This window comes from Talpa occidentalis, unplaced genomic scaffold, assembly GCF_014898055.3.
Source record: "Talpa occidentalis isolate TD23 unplaced genomic scaffold, MPIMG_talOcc4v2.1 talOcc4.7, whole genome shotgun sequence".
NCBI lineage: Eukaryota > Metazoa > Chordata > Mammalia > Eulipotyphla > Talpidae > Talpa > Talpa occidentalis.
The window spans coordinates 45,237,257-45,256,516 of record NW_023605083.1 but is presented as its reverse complement, the minus strand read 5'-3'; the positions used below and the strand labels follow the sequence as shown (position 1 = coordinate 45,256,516).

The window sequence follows — 19,260 nt, the reverse complement described above, 5'->3', positions numbered from 1 at the left end:
TAAGGTCTGGCCCTCATTTTCTGAGAAGTTTCAAAACAAAAGCTCTGTAGTCTCTTAATGTGTTTGGGGAATTTGACCAATTAGAGATGGGTGAGGCTCTGGCATAAGTCAAGACACCTAGCCCTTGCCCCAGTGAGTGCTGCTGAGAGACCTCTGTGCATTCTTCCATAAGCAATTTGACCAAAACTTCTGATGCTAGTATCGAATAAATCGGGGATAACTGATTTACCTTGGCTGTGCAGAGGTGTAAAAACCCAGCCCCTTCAGCCAGATTAGAATTTCCATCAGTACTGTTACTGGGCTTTGGAGTTCCTCCGCTCTGGTCTGTGGCCATGATCATTGTTGAAAGCCATATCCAGGCAGAGCAAAGAAAGTTTATTTAGGGACAGTACAAATGGGAAGAGTCCATGGAAGAACAACTGCACTGAACTGTGGGGGAATCTCTGGTTTAAATGGGGTACAGGGGGCTGCTCACTCAATCTCTTTCTGGGGTTTTCAACTCACACACTCCTAGGGTGTGGGTTTATCAGTCTGGGCAGGAATTTGTAAGTCAACCCCCTTCTGTGATTGTCTGTGGGAGTATAGTTTTATTGGCCCCAGCAGCAGGTTGTGGTCGGGGTCTGACTTCCCCCCTCTGGGTGCTTCTTGCTCTCCTTGGGCTTTACCAGCCTGCTGATAGATTGGGTTAGGGAATGGCCTTCTCCCTCCTGGATCTTTCTTGGCTATTCCCAGACTTCATCAGCTTTGGCAAGTGTTTCCAGGATATAGCTGGCCATTAATTTTCTGTAGACAGAATAATAGAATATATTATATTATATAATATTTTATATTATATTTTATATAATATATTATATTATATAATATTTGTGTCATGGATTGGAGAGAAGAAAAAGATACCCAAATAGATAGAATGCCAAACAGATGTGCTAATTGGCATTGAGTGTTGGCCACCCGCATGGCTGAGGTGATGGACAGGATCTCAGGAGAGGCATGTGGACAGTGATTAGGAGAATGAACCTTATCCTAGTGGACAGTGTCTCTTAAACCTGGCTTTTCATGCTTGAGGTGCAAAGCAGTGGGAGAGGGGAGGAACCTCATGAGCAGAGGAAAAGGGGCAAAGGTTAGTGAAGCTGCAGAGGACAGTAGTGGATATCAATAGTTTAGAAACTGACCAGAGTTGAAGGGAAGTGCAGCCGAGACCTGCTGAATTTGTCAACTCACATCTCAACTATTGTAAGTCCTCAAACAAATTAGGAGACTACAGGACTTTTATTTTATAACTAAGTGCAGAAAATGGAGGCAAAGTCTTAATGGTTTGAGTTCAGGTTTGGGATGAACGGAAGAAAGAAAATGAAGGGAGACAAAGCATTAAATTAATGCATGAGGTCATTAAGTGCTTCAGCTAAGAAGGCAGTTTCCTTGGGGCTTTCCTGCACAGTCGTGGAGCTGAAAGCTTTGTGTTCCTTGGTGGACAAACACTGGGAGGTAAAAGTAAAATATTGGTGAAAGGATGTTAAAATGTTTTCTAGAAAAGAGAGGAAAGTTGAAAAGGGCTCCAAGGAACCCCCGGTATTGATGAACTTCGTTGATCATAGGGTGTGGTCATAGACTAATATATAAGAATTTTAAAATTAACAAGTGAGCAGTTCCAGACGATGTCAGGGTCTGGCATCCCAGATTTCCCCTGCATCTCTTTCCCCATGAATTATGCTTGGCTTTCCCCCTGAATTTTTTTAAGGTGACAAGAGAGATCCAGCAATAAATGAAGTAGAGTGATAGGAGGTTATAACAAAGCCCACAGGAATTGGGATGAGGGCTGTTTCTTCTGGGCATTCAAGAACCCCTGGTGTCTAAGGAGTCCATAAATAGACCAAAATGTGGGTTTAACAGGGGCTTCCTGTTACTTGAGATTCAATTTCAGTGACTTGCCTTGTTCATCAAACATTTATTTCCTAAAAGAAAGCATCTAATTGAGTTGATTTTATTAATACTCAAATCAAAGTCTTTTGCACCAAATCTCCCCTGAAAGTAGATCTCCTTTATGTTCGGTATATACACAGTTGTCTGGAACTATGACCTGGACTGAGGGCAGTCATTTGTTGCAGAGAAAATGTTATAGTACTTAGTATGCAGTATGCACAGGCACATTTACCCATGTAATCATCATAAATTCATGAATTAGGCACTATTATTACATTTCCTTATGAGAAAACTGAGGCACCACGAGGTTAAACAACTTGCCCATGTGAACACAGATCAGAAATGCCAGTGCCAAAATCTGACTATGGTCTCTGTTCTAAATCTCTATTTGAGTGTCTCTAAAAAGAAATTATTTCAAAGATGTTTCTTAAAAGGTGCTGGCAGGTTTCATAGTTTCTTCCCAGAGGCTGCTGTAATCTAGCAAGTAATTCAGGTTTCATGAGGTCACTTTATAAAGTGGATCCTTCACCTTCCATACTCCCTACCCTCACCCCACCCCATCCCATACTTTGAGAAGCACAAACCTTTAAGAAGCACACACAGGTGGATGTAATTCTCCATAGGTTGACTTATCATCATTCAAACTGGGGTGGTGTGAGAGTAAAAGTGGGCACTGTTAATAGCTGTGCCAGCACATTAGGCATAAAAAGACTGTGCAGTGCCAACCAGGACATATGGCTACCTAGTTATGTGTTATATATTAAGTGAGATTGAAAGAAGCCACAGTGGACCTATAAGTCTAACTTGCAAAAGGAAGAAAAATATTCTAAGTCTCAAGTTCCAAAGAACCTAGCTCATAAAAGGTGCTTGATAGATTTTGAATGAACAAATGACCAGGTTTTAGTGTGTCCCAAGGAAGTATGTGGACAAGGATAGAAATGAATTGCCAGTAGCAAATGGGGAGCAGAGCTAGAAAATGCAGAAAGTCTAATCAGCTAACTTCTGTCCACATACTTCACAGTTGAACAAGTTATTACTTGCCATTGACTTAACAAAATTAGTAGAACCAAAGGGAACTTACTAAATCCAGCCCATTTTTTTTTTGCTTCTTTTAGTGAGTCTGTCATTAAAATGTTTGTATCAGGGTGAGAACGTCTTTTATCATTTCCTGCCAGAAAGCAACCTTAAATGTCTAAAGGGGGAATAATAGGTCTTTGTGAAGATTAAGAACAAGAACTCAGCCATCAAGATTTCCTTTGAATTTACAAAGGTAACATCACTTTACAAAACTAGAGAAACTTGATTTGGAACTTTGAAAGAATGTGCCCCAAGGTCACCAACTTGAATAATCTGTTGGTCTCTGCTTCCAAGTTTTTGAGTTTTTGTCCCTTTGGGAGAGGGCAGGACTTGAGGCACCACTTTTTCCTAGAGCTTCTTCTAGTCTCAGTAGCATTTGGGTATGGGGGGATAGTTGCGATACATAAGAGAGAGTACATACTGGCAAAAAGTACATCACCTGAAGACAGTTGTCAGCTCTGCCGGCTCTGCTCCTGTGCTTTCAGGAATACCCAACTTTAGAGTGAAGATCCCTAATTTTTTCAGGGTGCCTGAGAAGCAGCCAAATGATCTAGCAGCCCAACTCTATAGGAATGGCATAGGATGGGGCTAATACCCTGGATCTCAGAGATCTTGCATCGAGACTTCTTCATTCCATTTCATGCATTTCACTTCCAGTCTTCCAAGGCTGGGATGACCTAAAGAATAGGCCGGAGGTAGTGACCCAGAAATTGCACCAGGCATATATTTTGTTTTATTATTTTAAAGATTTATTTATTTATGCATACAAGAACTGGGGTTCAGGCTAGAGGTGCAGGGGGTGAGAGGATTCACCAGAGACAGAGTGGGGAGCAGAACAGGAAGTCTACTGAATACACTGCTGAGGGGAGCAGCAGGCAGGTCAGGAGAGGTCTGCTGCACCATGTGGGTCACCTCATTAGCTGAGGATTGAACTCATGCTACAGTGGCTGCGGATAGCTTCATAGTGCTGCGCCTTAACCCTTTGAGAGGCTGTGTTTTAGGTAAGAGTCAATTTGGAAACATTTACTATTGATTTGGCAAAACTATGGATCTCTATTTTTTTTTTTTTTTTTTGTGGGTGGACTTACAGTCTCTGTCCCTGTCACCAAATTAGTCCATTCCCTTTGCTGGTAATAAATCCTCTGGTATTTTTTTTTTTTTTAAGATTTATTTATTTATTTATTTATATAAGCACTGGGTACAGTCAGAAGCACGTGAGGGTGAGAGAATTCACCAGAGCCAGAGCGGGGAGCAGAGCAGGCAGAGTGACGAAGTACACTGCTGAGGGGAGCAGTGGGTGGCAGGAGAGGTCTGCGCACCATGTGGGACCCTCGCCCAGCAGCCAGGGATCGAACTGGTGCTGCAGAGACTGTGGGCAGCTTCACAACCCAGCGCTCAACTGCTGCGCCACCGGGGAGGTCCTCCTCTGGTATTTGAAGATTTTTCTTTATTAGATCAAAATTTGTGCAAAAATGAGGTTCTTCAGGGTTTCAGTTAAACTACAACATGGGAAACATAATATGAGGGTAAGGCTTTAAGTGAAATAAGTGTTAAAGGAAAGTCATCACTAAACTGAGGATCTGTATATATTTGAATGAAAATATTTGTATTTCAATATTTTGCATTCTTTGCCTTCTAAGGCAGCAAATTTATATCTTAACATTGTAGCAACCCATGACCAAACTTGTCCCTTTCACAGAATATTTTTCATCATTATAGTTTTTCATTGTGTTTTCATCATTGTACCTATTTCAACAGTTGAGTCATATTGGGAGCAAAAAGTAGAACAAGTTCTAAACAAGTTTTTGGCACTAGACATAATATAGTTTTCTAGAGTTATGTGAGAGAATGAAATCACAGTGTCACTGAGAGAGGACAATCTCAAGGCCCCCAGATAAAGGCAAGACAAGGTTTAATTTTGTTGCTATGATTATTGTTTCACTCTGTGTACCCTGGGCCTACTGTTTGTGGGTTCTGATGATGAGTGTTCTCACATACAGTGATAAGAACTCACAATGGTGAGAGAGGGGCATTTAATTTTTAACTTACATCCATAAAATACATGACTCCATGGAGAACAAGAGTTTTGAGATCATTTGATGGGAAAAACAAATTTACTGCAGAACTGCCTATGCTGGAGAGGCAGACACTGGGGTGCTGGGGTCTGTCAGTGACTGAGGAAGTTAAGAGCACCATCAAAACAACCCCCCAGAGCCCTGGTTGTGCAACCAGCAATTCCAAAGTGCCTCCTTCAAAATCTTATTCTGTCTTCCTGCTTCTACATTCTTCCAAGCCCTCTTTGAAAGGGATCAATAAGTGAGCAGGTTCCAAGTATATAATTTATAGATGGGAATATCAAGTTTAAGGAGATTATGCTAAACTGATTCTTGGGAAGGTAGTCCACCATTGGGTGATGGTTGGGTGTGATTTTAGTGGACCTGAATCCACTAAAAGGCTTGTGGCTATCAGACCCATGATTACATGTCTGCATAGATGCAGGGCAATCTCTGGTCAAGGTCAGAGAACTGTACTTCATCTTATTTTTAGAATAATCAAATTGGTAAAGTTCTGAACTTTCATTTATGAGGAAATGGAATTCATCTGAAATTCTTGAGGTGTGGACTATTTTTAAAAATTGGGGCAGATGTTTCCTTTTTCCTCAGAGCAGTAAACTCAGGTATGCAAGCTCATAGAACTAGATAATAAGTAAAATGATTCTTGAGTTATTTTAATTTAAGATGAAGGTTCTTCCTCCTACACCCTCCTCTCACACACCATTAATTCTTTAAACAGCATATTAGCAAAGTAGCAACATCACTGTTCTAAAGGATACTTGTTTGTGATTTATTATTAGATTTCTGTGCATTACTGCCTTATGGGAAATGCTAGAATTTAGTAAAGAAGAACATATGTTTCTGAGGTATTTAAAGATTAAGGGAGGTCTAGATATTTGACATTTTTAGATTAATGGATCAGCCTCATACTTCCATGGTGTCATTTACTCCAGAAAACATTTTCTTTGTTTCTAAGAACAGTCATAAATTGAGGATGGTTTAAAGTTTTGATACAGTGCTTTTGCTACTAATTTATTATTGGATGGGATCAGAAGCACATAGAATTTTCCAGCAGTTTGAGGGGATATGCATGTGTTTTTAGACTGGAGAAAATAAGAAATGATTAGACCAATTTATTTGTGATAATGATGTGAGGACAGGAAGGAAAGGTGGGAAACATATCTATTCATTGGGGTTATCACACCACATTCATTTTTTTAAATAAAGCTGCACATATATATCCACTAGAAATCTTCAGTTGTAGTGTCCTTAAATAGTACAGATTATTCTTTTTTAAATAATTATTATTTTTAAATTTTTTTACATCATTGTTCATTTTTAAACAATATTTGCTTCCCCCACCCCCTCAGGTGTAGTTCCCATACAGTTTCCTTCACCAATGCACCCGTGCACCATCACCTCAGTCCCCTGTGCTCCTCCCTCCCTCCCTCTGATCCCTCTCCCGCCTCCTTCCCTGCAGGATGTCTCTGATTTAGTATAGATATTTTTCTATGAAAACATGGTCTTTCTTAAACAATGCCACTTTTATCTTCTTAAAAATAAAACTATCTTTATCTTAGATATTATATTAACAAACTGAACACTTATGCTTTCAAATTTTAGATGAGAAATAAAGTATCCTTTCAAAAATTTTGATAGTTTGAGCTTTTAAAAATATTCAGGACATCATTACCAGTTAAAAATATGTTAATTTTCCATGAGAACCAGTCATAATTATTTTGACTTTGGCTCAATCTGATCTCTATACAAATAACAATGTATCCATTTTCAAAATGATTCTCTTCATCCCATCCATCCCTTCCTATACTCCTTAATCTCCCTCCACTAGCAAGCCATAATATAGAACTGAAAATCCATAAAACAGTAGTTCTGTGCACAGCAAAAGTTTTATACCTATGAATTAAAAATATGCAATACTAGAAGATTTTGTTTTTATTATCTTAATAAGTGCTTACCACCCCTTCCAACAACAACAACAAAAAATCCTGCAATGACATTTCAGCACCACGGATAGCACCATCAAGTGCTGCTTCTCCCCCTCCCCAATTTTAGTCATGCCATCTCTGTTCTGACAAGGGAGGTCTGACAAGGATGACGGTGTTGCTATAAAATGGCAATTCTTATATGTAGTTTCACACTAAAATCACTTGAATCATTTTAAATACCCCAATTTCATCCCCCTACCACCCTCATAAAGAATGCTATCTGGGAACGGTCCCAAGTATTAATACTTCTTAAAGCTTTCCAGCCTTAAAATCAACACAAAGTGGTAATTTATAAGAGAAAAGGTAACTTCTAAAATGAGGCTTTCAAACTTAATTGTCTCTTAAAAAATTTCCCAGGTATTTTAAAAATAAAATCATTGCTGGGCTTCTTCCTAGATATTATAATTCGTTTTGTCTGAGGTGAGGTACACACATCCATAATTTAAAAAGTCTCTAGCTGATTTCATTTAACAAGAGTTGATAAACACTAAAGAGAGACCTGGAACTAAATTTTTTTTAAGTGGAAGATTTAGTCAAATTTGATAGCTCAATAGGAAGTCTACATTCTAGAAGAAAACAATGTTTAGTTTTCATGATACTGGATTTGCAGTTGAGAAACTTGGATTCTAGCTAGATTTGAAATCAAACGTGACCCCCAACAGCTCTTTTCCATTCCCTGCCTGGGCCTCAGCCAATCTTAAATGCCAGGTAAGAGAATGAAGCACGGAAGCATAGCCTTCCTTCAATTTGTCTGCAAATGTCATCTTTGGTCTCCAGCTAACTTTGGAGATTTCAAACTATTCTCCAGAGAAGTTAAAATTTCACTTGTTTCCTTATTTACTTTACCACCATTGGGGGCATATCCGAGGCTGATTCACTATGGTTTAAGAAGTTGGGAGTTTGTGACAGACATAAATGTTCACCAAATATTCTATATGTTCTCCTGGTTTTCCTTCCTCCTTTGCTGTTCTTTCTTTTTTTTCATAATTGTTTTTCAAAGATTTATTTATTTTTATACAAGAACTGGGGTAGTGGCCAGAGGCACAGGAGGGTAAGAGGATTCACCAGATAGAGTGGGATGCAGAATAGGTAGACGGACCGAAAGCACTGCTGAGGGGAGCAGCGGGCGAGACAGGAGAGGTCTGCTTGCACCATGTGGGCATCTCCCTGGCCAGCCAGGAATCAAACCCTTGCTGCAGAGGCTGCGGACAGCTCCACAGCACAGTGCTCAACCCACTGCACCACCGGGGAGGCCCCCTCTTTTGCTGTTATATTGGAGTTATGTGACTAAGCAGAGTTCCTGCTGGGACAAGGAAGGTAAGAGCTCATATTCCCCCCCTTTGTCTCATCCTTTGCTTCCCCAACATAAGATGGATCATATTTTGGATATAGCATAGCTTCCCCTGAGTGTATGAATGCATGAGAATGAATGTAAATAAACGATTGACCTTGCATATCAAAGCTTGTCTGTTGTGAGGTCTATTGTTAGACACTGTAAGTTTTTCAAAGATTAATGAATATTCCTGAGAGTGTCAGTTGATGAGAATCCTTATGTTCCCACTCATTATAAAGTGATAAGAGAAAATGTATTGTATGTATATTAATCCTTATGGTCCCATTAATCAAATGAAGAGGAAAAACATGTAATGCTCCCCACTCTGTCTCTGGTGAATTCTCTCACCCCCCGCACCTCTGGCCTGTACCCCAGTTCTTCTATGCAAAAATAAATGAAATCTTTTTAAAAAATTAAGAGGAAAAGCAACATATGCAATATATGAACCCCAGATTGTATAAATACTTTTTCTTCTATTAATCATTATTAGTGGTGTTACTAGCATGTATACTTAAGCCACTTTTGCATATTTGTGGCAACCTGGAAAAAAAAGTCCTCATTTCACCTGAAATTACCAAATAAATAACTTCTTTAATTTAGAAATAAGGCACAGAAAGTAATGATTTCTCTTGACCTTCCCTTCTCTTTTTCTCCACATCTTAAACACTCTTAAGTTCAAACTTGATGGTTCTGTTGCTGAGACAAGTTATAATGCCTTCTCCTTGTTTATATGTTGTGACAACTTGCTCTTGTGACTCCTCTCTTTTGCACATCTTCTCTTTTGCTAAATGAATTATTTGCAACATTCCCTCCTGGTTCCCTTCTTTCCTGAGCTGGAGCTAGTAGCATACCAGTCCCCCAATTTCCCCAACCTCTGGCCTAATAACCATAGAGAAGCAGATGCAGTTTAAAACAAACAAATAAGCAAAGAGTTTGCCAAATTGTATCATATAATAGTTTTCAACCATGATCTTTCCACTTTGTTTCTTGACCGGCTGTCTAGCCTCCTAGCAGTCTCTTAGAGGTTTGGATGAAAGATCTTCCTCATTTGACTGTTCATCCCTTGCCTCCCCATATCCTTCCATTGCTCCTGAAGATGCCTGGAGAAATGGGTCACTTACTAGTATCCAAATCCTTGAGTACAGGTCAATTATATTTCAGTGGAGGCTGAAGCCTAAGACTTCACTATTAATGTTCTCATCTCCTGTAACCCAACATCCTTTATTCAGAAAAATTCAGCTTAGGCTTAAGAAATATTCCAGGTTTGAGAAAAGTAATTTGCAAGCATAGTATTAAAGTAGCTATCTAATTTTATTTTCTTTCCAGCACCACCATCCCTTGTATCCTCTTGTCCTCATCCCTGCCCCTGTCTCTTAACCTCAGGGCCCTTAGGGTATTTATTGATGTCCACTGGTTTTTAAATCTGTTTTAAATCATTAAATTATCTGATCTACAAATATCCAGTATTTTTAAAATCATCTTGATTTCTTTACTATACATAATTCTTTCAAACTATATCTTGTTGGAAATGGCTGCATTTCATACCTTTTGTTTGGCTGTATAGTACTCTCTATGGTATAGATAGACCACATCTTGATCCAGTCATTTGTCAGTGGACATTCAGACGGCCTCTGTGTCCTAGCTATTGTAAATAATGATGCTGTGAATATTGTGGGACATGTGAGTTTTATATTGATTATTTCATGTTCTTTGGCTATATACCCAGGAATGACTATATGCCCAGGATATATGCCTGGGTTATACAGTATTTCCATATTTAGTTTTGAAAGTAAATCCAGATTGCTTTCCACAATTGCATTCTCACAACAGTGTGATAGGGATTTTTTTTTTTCTCCACATCCTCTCTAATACTTGCTGGAGGTCTTTCTAATATGTACCATTCTCCAGGGCATGAGATGGTATCTCTTTGTGGTTTTAACCTACACCTCTTTTATTAGAAGAGGTGATAAATATTTTTTCATGTCTATTGGCATTCTGGAGATATTCTTTGATGATTGTTCATATCTGCTGCCCATTCTTAATTGGGTTGTTTATTATTTAATTTGAGTTTTGTAAATATATCTTGGATATTAGTCCCTTATCAATTATATGCTGTGTGAATATTTTCTCCCATTTAATAGGGGTATTTTTAACTGCCTTGTATGTCCTTTCACTGTATAGAAACTATTTTAACTTGAAGTAATGCCAGTTGTTTTTGCTTTTAGTTCTCTTGCCATAGAGGTTGAATCACCAAAAATACCTTTAACTGTTGTTATTATGCTATGTATCACCAATGTTTTCTCCCATGTGTTTTATTGTTTCAGGCCTTATATCTAAATCTTTAATCCATTTGGAGTTTATTTTTGTGTATGGGATTAGTGAGTGAGCCAACTTCACTTTTTTACGTGTGACTTTCCAATTTTCCCAGTACCATTTATTAAAGAGATGATCCTTTCCCCATTTTATGGGCATAGATGCTTTATCATAGATTTGGTGCTAGAATATATATGGATTCATTTCTGGGATTTCAATTCTATTCCATTGTTTCATGTATCTGTTTTTGTGACAATGCTGTATTGTTTTTGGTATTGTTGTTTTATAGTGAAGTTTTAAGTCAGGTGACACATTATCATTATCTCCATTTCTTTCCTTTTTTCTCAGAGTTGCTTTTGCAATTTGAGGTCTTTTATGGTGCCATATAAATTTCAATATTTTTTGTTTATTTTATTTTCCTTGCTTCCTGAGACAAATGTACAGACACATCTCTGAAGCCTATGTCTTGGAGTGCCTGTCTTTGTTTTCTTCTATGTACTTTATAGTTTCTGGTCTTACATCCAAATCCTTTTATCCAATTTGAGTTGATTTTTGTGCGTGGTGTAAGACAGTGGCTTCATTTTTTTTTTTAATGTGGCTGTTCAATTTTCCCAAAATCACTTGTTGAAGAGGCTTTCCTTGCTCCAGTGTATATTCTTGACTCCTTTGTTGTAGATTCACTGGGACCAGCCTTGTTTGCAAAGAATGAGGAAATAATGAACAGGAGAGTGGCAGATTCTGAGTGACTTTACCATCCCTGTCCTGCCTGGTGCATCCTAGGAAGACATCACCAAGGATCCTCCTCATAACTCTAGAGAGGATGTGCCCAACTCCCACCACCACCTACAATATGCACACCTTTTCAGGGCCCTCATTTGTGCTTCGAGTCAAAATTTTTGTCAAACCTATATGCTTTTTCACCTGAATAACTGTTTTGCTCCATCTCACATTCTTTAATCAAGTATTTGAGTTATGCTTTATGTGTCAGGACCAGTGCTCAGAGCAACAGGATGGAGTGAAAAAAAAGCACATTTTTTTTTTCCTCAGAAAGCTCCATGCCAGTCTTTTGTTTCTTTCTCATCCTTCTCTTTTCCTCTTCTTCTTTTCTCTTTCTTGTGTTAGAATGTTCTTTCTTGTCTAGAATATTTTAGGTCCCAAACACAAATGCTAGTAAATGCCAATTTAGATAAAGTCTTGAAGATCATCAACACTCTTGTTGGTTATTGTTTGAACACTTTTACTCTGGAAACTGCCCCACAAAACATTTTTAAAAACACAAGGCGGGGAGGGCCTCCCCGGTGGCACAGCGGTTGAGCCCTGGCTTACAAAGCTGCCCGCAGCCTCTGCAGCTCCAGTTCGATCCCCGGCTGCTACCCGGCCACCGGAGGAGGGTCCCACATGGCGCGCAGACCTCTCCTGCTGCCCCCTGCTCCCCTCAGCAGTGTACTTCGGTCCTTCTGCCTGCTCTGCTCCCCGCTCTGGCTCTGGTGAATTCTCTCACCCTCCTGCGCTTCTGACTGTACCCAGCGCTTGTATAAATAAATAAATAAATCTTAAAAAAAAAACAAACACAAGGCGGGGAATGGTAACTAGTCAGAACTAAATGTAATTGTTTCTAAAGCTCATCTCGGTTTCATGCTGCCATATTGAGAATGAATTCTTTATTCAGATTCACTCTAGGAAGAAAGTTAAAATTAGCTCTTTACTAGGAGTTCACAGCAGAGGAAGCTTAGAAATGAGTCATAATTCTCCTGAATAGCTCTATGACTGTAGAGTACCTTACCTTTGACTTGTCATGCAAAAAAAATAGACATGAAGCATGGTAATTACACTTTGCATCTTTGTAAATATGGAAATTGAAAATTGGAGGAAGTCAGTATTCTTGCTTCCTAACGAAGCAAATTTGGGAGCAATGAATTCCACATAAATTTTAACTTTGGATTTGTGTAACAGATTGAGATCTGTAATGTATTTCAACATGCTGATTTGTTTGGCAGAATCACCTCTAATAAATACATTGTGTGTTTAGAACCAACACCTGACCCTCTCAAACGGCTTGTATTTTCAGTTATAACATGTGAAGCTCATTCTAAGGGCAACATTTGCTGGGAAAACTGATAGTGCTTTAGGTCTCAGAGTGTAATAGAAATACAAGTAATTTCAAAAACATTAGCAATGTATTTAAGACTTGAATTCTTCCAAGCTTCAAATTTTGACCACAGTTGAAAAAGAGATATACCAGTTAGACTTTATTAGTTACAAATTGACAATACCAAGACCCCAAGTGATTTGTTCTGAGATCAAAGAAGACAATTTTTTAAAGGGTAGGAGTAGCTTAAACCTCCAATTAGCACGTTGAGTTGTATTTTCATTCCTATTGATGATAGTAAGAACTCAGAATATTTAGCGGCCATTTGAACCTCCCACAGTTTTCCAGGCTGAATTTATTCATTTCCTCTTTAATGATTAATTTGAATAGTTCAGGTACCACTGATGTAAAAAAGAAAACTGGCATATCCACTTTGAAAGGGCAGTTAGATGGTGTTCATAAATTCAAAAGCACCAGGCAATGCCATGATTTAAGATCTATCTGTAAGAAACATTGGATTTCTACCTAACTGGTCTTTTCAATCCCAGCACCACTAGTATTTTGGCCAGACAATTCTCTGTTGTATGGGCTGTTCTGTGTATTATAGGATGTTGAGCAGCATTCATAGCCTCTACCTGCTAGCTACCACAATCCTAAGTTATGACAACCAAAAATGTGTCCAGACATTGCCAAATGTCTACTGGGTATTATTTCTTTTACATATCAAGTGAATTGTAAATATCCAAAATGCCCATCATTTAGAACAAAGCTATCTGAGAGAAACACAATGTGAGCCGCATAAAGAATTTCATTTTTCCTAATCATTGTATTAATAAGAGTAAAAAGAAACAGATGAAACTCATTTTAATGTTACAGATTATTTAACCTAATATAATCAACATATTGTCATTTCAACATATAACCAATTAAAATATTTATTGAGGTATTTTATATATTTCTTAGTAGTATTTAAGTATTATTGCATATCTCCTTTCGTGCCAGCCTTTTTGAGTATTCAAGAGCCTACTTCAAGCTAAAAAGCTTCTGCACAGTTAAAGAAATGGTAAAACAAAAAGACACCCTACAGAGTGGGAGAAACTATTTGCACATTATACATATGTCAAGATCTCCAAGGAACTCATGCAACCCAACAGAAAGAAAACAACCCAATCAAAAATGGGCAGAAGAGCTAAATAGGTATGTCTCCAAAGAAGATACACAGATGGCCAGTAGGCACATTAAAAAAATGCATTTCATCAATTATCAGGGAAATGAAACCCAAAAGACACAATGAGATACTACCTCATATCTGTGAGAATGGCCTATATCAAAAAGACCAGGAACAACAAGTGTTGGCAAGGACGTAGAGAAGGAACCATCCTGTACACTGTTGGTGGGAATATAGACTGGTCCAGCCCCAATGGGACACAGTATGGAAGTTTCTCAAAATACTAAAACTAGATCTACCACATGACTCAGGAATTCTATTGCTAAGTATATTCCTGAAAAATGCAAAAGCACTAATATGAAGGGACATATGGACTTGTAGATTTTTTACAATAGCCAAGCTATGGAAACAACCTATGTGCCCCAAGACAGATGAGTAGGTTAGGAAGATGTAATATATATACACAATGGAATGATGCTCAGCTAGGGTTAAAAAGGAAGATAAACTGTTGCCATTTGCAACAACATGGATGGAACTAAGGGATTATGCTAAGTGAAAAAAAATCAGATGGAGAGACAAAAATACCAGGTGGCATCACTTATGTGGAATATAGGGAGACCAAACAAAGGATCAGGTAATACCAAAGTAATAATTAAATCAGACTGTGGAATTGAAGCTACCAGTGGTTTGGGGTAGCGGGGAAGGGGGCACAATGGAGGACTATGGATACTGTGGTGGTGAGTGTGGTATGGTAACATACACTTAAAGGGTGTGTTCCTGTGCCTCATATACAATGTGAGGTAAGCAATGTTACCTCAATTAAAAAAATACTGAAAATCATACACAGTCATTAAGAAACAAGTATTTATGACCCACATGTAGCTACTGGTTTCCATACTGGATTGCATAGATTTAGAAGATTGACTTAAAAAAAAAACAACAGTGATGTGTTTGTGTTATGTTGTGGTTAACAATAATGAGGAAGAGAAGCACTGCATGGAAATAGGCCAAAGGCATATTATTAATTGAAAACAAAAATGCAGAAAAATCCGCAGTGCAACACATTTAAGTTTGAGGAATTCACCAAAATGGCAATTGATGAGGTTCCTTTCTTTGATCTCAAGAGAAACATCTCACAGTTAATCAGAGAGACACTATATGAAGAGATTCCCTGGGCTCAAGTTGAGACAAAAACACCCTTCAGACAACCATGACCATCAGAGACTGGACTAAAGAGAACACAGAAGAGATACATGCTTCTTTGAAGAGAAGGGAAAAGATTTGTTTCCCCAAACTTTGAGTGTATTTGTGATTATTTTGATTCCCTTCCCCCAATTTTTAGAAGTGAATATAACCTCAAGATACTAATTTATTAATAATAAAAGAGTTAAAAAACTTATTTAAAAATGGGACCTCCCTGGTGGTGCAGGGAGTTGAGTGCCATACTGTGAGGCTATCCGCAGCCTCTGCAGCGCAGGTTCAATTCCCAGCTGGCCAAGGAGAAACCCACATTGTGCAGCAGACCTTTCCTGTCTCGCCCACTTCCCCCCTCAGCAGTATCTTCAGTCCATCTGCCTGTTCTGCAACCTGCTCTGTCTCTGGTGAATTCTCTCACCCTTACGCACTTCTGACTGTGCCCCAGCTCTTGTATAAATAAATGAAATCTTAAATAAATAAATAAATAAATTTAAAAAAATGTATATATATGTATATTTACTGATATGGCAACAAAAATACAATGCATGTGAATACACAGAAAAGGTTCTGGAAGAATGCTCTTTTCTTTAAATTTTTTAAAAAATTATAATTTATATCATTGTTCATTTTTGTACAATGCATGCTTCTCCTTTCAGGTGTGGTTCCTGTAAGATCCCCACTTCCAATTCACCCATGCACCATCTCCATAGTCCCTTGTGTTCTTCCCTCCTGTTTTGATCTCTGAAGAATGTCTCTGATTTATCATTGCCTGCTAATTTTTTTTATTATCTTTTTTTGCTTGATTCCATATTTGGTTCCCCTATATTCCTCCTATAAGTGAAACCATCCAATATTTTTCTTTTTCATTCTGGCTTATTTCACTGAGCATGATCCCTTCCAGCTCCATCCATGTTGCTGCGAACGGCATGGGTTTATCTTTTTGATTGCTGAGTAATATTCCATTGTGTATATGTACCACATCTTCTTGATCCAGTCATCTATTTTTGGACATTTGTGTTGTTTCCATAGCTTAGCTATTGTAAATAGTGCTGCAGTAAACATAGGGGTGAGGTACCATTTTGAATTAATGTTTTTGTGTTCTTTGGGTAGATTCCTAGGACTAGAATTGCTGGGTCATATGGTAGCTCCATTTTTAGTAGTTTGAGGAACCTCCACACAGCTCTCCATAGTGGTTGGACCAGTTCACCTTCCCACCAGCAGTGTAGGAGAGTTCCCTTTTCTCCACATCCTCACCATCATTTATTGTTAGTGTTTTTAATATGTGTCAAGGAATGCTCATCTTTAGAGAGAGGATTGGGGTAAGGGAAAGCATGAAGGTGACCAAAGTAGGACTTAATACTTTTATTAATAAGGAGAAATGTACTCATATAACTTTTTTAATAAGTACTTTAAGAAGTGAACTCAAAAATAACCATCCCTTTAGCTTCTGGTTGTGGATGGTTCTTGCTCAGAGTATGCCTTAGAATCACCAGGGAAATTTTCTAAGAATATCTTGCCTGGTCCCTACCTTGAACCAAGTGGATAAAAATTTCCAGGGATGAGAGTTTTATCTGAAGCTCTTCACATGATTCTTAGATGTGACCAGAATTGAGAACCACACAAGTGGAGAAAGGAGGTAGACTGTGTGCCCTTCAACTATCTGTGGACATTTTACCCAAGGAAAATCTGATAAGGATCTGATGGAAGACAGTTCCAGGCATATTGTTTGGTAAGGATCTTCTATTTTTGAGTGCAGGCATATTTTTTAAAAAATATTTTATTTTATATAATTCTTACATCATTTTTCATTTTTGCACAATGTATGCATTTTCATTTTGATTATATTCCCCATGCAATTGCACCCCCCCTTATTTTGATCCTAGTCCTTCCTCTCTCCACCCCCACCCCCACCCCCATAGTGTGTCTCTGCTTTATAGTTGCTTGTTGATTTTGAATTTTACTTTGTATTAATTAGTCTTTTTCCTGGTCCCTTATTTAGGTTTTCTAAATTCCTGCTATGAGTGAGACCATCCGGTATTTTTCTTTTTCTTTCTGACTTATTTCGCTGAGCTTGATCCCTTCTAGCTCCATCCATGTTGCTGCGAATGGCATGGGTTTATCTTTTTTGATTGCTGAGTAATATTCCATTGTGTATATGTACCACATTTTCTTGATCCAGTCATCTATTTTGGGGCATTTGGGTTGTTTCCATAGCTTAGCTACTATAAATAGTGCTGCTATAAACATAGGGATGCAGGTGCCCTTTGGAATTAATGTTTCTGTGTCATTTGAGTAAATACCTAGGAGTGGAATTGCTGGATCATATGGAAGCTCTATGTTTAGTAGGTCCAGAAATCTCCGCACAGCTCTCCATAGTGGTTGGACCAGTTTGCACTCCCACCAGCAATGCAGGAGAGTTCCTTTTTCTCCACATCTTTGCCAACATTTGTTGTTGCTAGTTTTTTTTAATATGTTCCATTCTCACTGGTGGAAGATGGTATCTCATGGTAGTTTTGATTTGCATGTCCCTGATTACAAGTGATGTTGAACATTTTTTCATATGCTGAATGCAGGCATATTTTAAAGATAAAGTAGATCAAGTGAGTTGAGGGGTAGAATTGTGGTCGTTTTGTGAAAATTAGAGAGCTTTATAAGACTCTTCCTAATCTGTGACCACCCAACTTCCTGTCATGTTTGACCAGGAGAGTGTATACAAGTGATGTTGGTATGTCCTCAAAGCAATTCTAGAAAAACTCAAACCAACAACATAATGCAGTGAGTTTCCCACTGTTGTAGTCCACAGAAAATTGTCTACTAGGTAGTTCACAAAAGAAAAGATTGTAGACTTAAAAAAAATGTATTCACTGAGATTCTGAGCTCATCATCTCTATTTTGGAAGCCTGAGATTAACCAAGCTTGATATTAGGAAAGCACCTCTTCAATTGAACTGGCAGGAAAAATTTAGTTAAAAAAAGTTTTTCCTATGTTCCGCTTGAGTGCATGACAGTTACAATGTTGGTGCATTCCTGGAGGAAGCTAACATAATTTCATTTGACAAGGTAAGCTCTCTGAAAATCAGGTATGTTTTACACTTGATCTGGGGTCAGTATTGATTTGGGATGCAGTTTTCTAAAATTTGTCCAGCATTGGCCAACTTTGCTCTTAGAAATGAAACAAATCAGTATTTGCAAGATCTGCAGCCATTGTCAGTCTTTTCCCAGGCTTTGAAAATACCCAGAAATTGCCTGCTTGCGTGAATGCTCTATTCATTCGTCTGGGAGTTTAAAGGCTCACACTTGTCACCATGGCAACAAACTCACATCCTAAGGAAATGGATTCAGGACCTTCCTCCTAATGATAATATATAGTGTGGGCTCTGAAGAGAAAAAGAGATATACATTAGGATTCATTGTTGAGATGACGGCGTTTTCTAGCTCCATGAATCTCTTCATTTGGCCTTAGTCCCTGGGCTTATATTTAATGGGCAATGGGTACATGGAAAGAGGTTTGATACTTTAATCCCTTGCCATTGAATTACTGAAGTTGTATGAACAACCCAAATGCTGGATTAGTTTCATATAGGCTCTGAAATTGCTGGACATTTGATAGCAGGCAGTATGTTTGCTCAGAAGCATAGAAGTCTGATCCTGGGCTCTACCTCTTGGTGGGCCTAGAATAAACTAGTTAAGGTAAAGGAAACCCCATGATCTGAAGATGTGAATTCAGGGAAAAGGCTAGTTGTTTATTTAAAACTGAGCCAAATATTAGGGCTGTCTTAATTGGAAGTTCATTTTGAAAAACAACAAAAATTATATAAAGTTATTTGCTCTTATGTATAATACATTTTCGGTTATAATAGCATGAATGGTTGAAAACATAGGTAGACTCGAGCATGAGATAAATACTGCATTTTTTAGTTACATATTTTCCAGAAGAATTGAATAACTAATAGGTCCTTTCCAGCATTTGGGATTTATGCCACATATTTGTAGACCCTGTTCAATCATTCAGACCTCTCTCTTCACCAGAAAATTAGGTGAAATTAACCTTTGCATTCTGTATTATTTTCTACTTCATAGAATAAATCTCTTACTCTAGCTTTG

At 38.3% G+C, this 19,260-nt stretch overlaps 1 protein-coding gene across 1 annotated transcript in view; it reads left to right on the top strand.

The window, feature by feature from the left end:
* Positions 1-19,260, top strand: part of GNA14 (G protein subunit alpha 14) — a 174,371-nt gene that overhangs the window by 52,360 nt on the left and 102,751 nt on the right. The gene's annotated exons all lie outside the window — the stretch shown is intronic.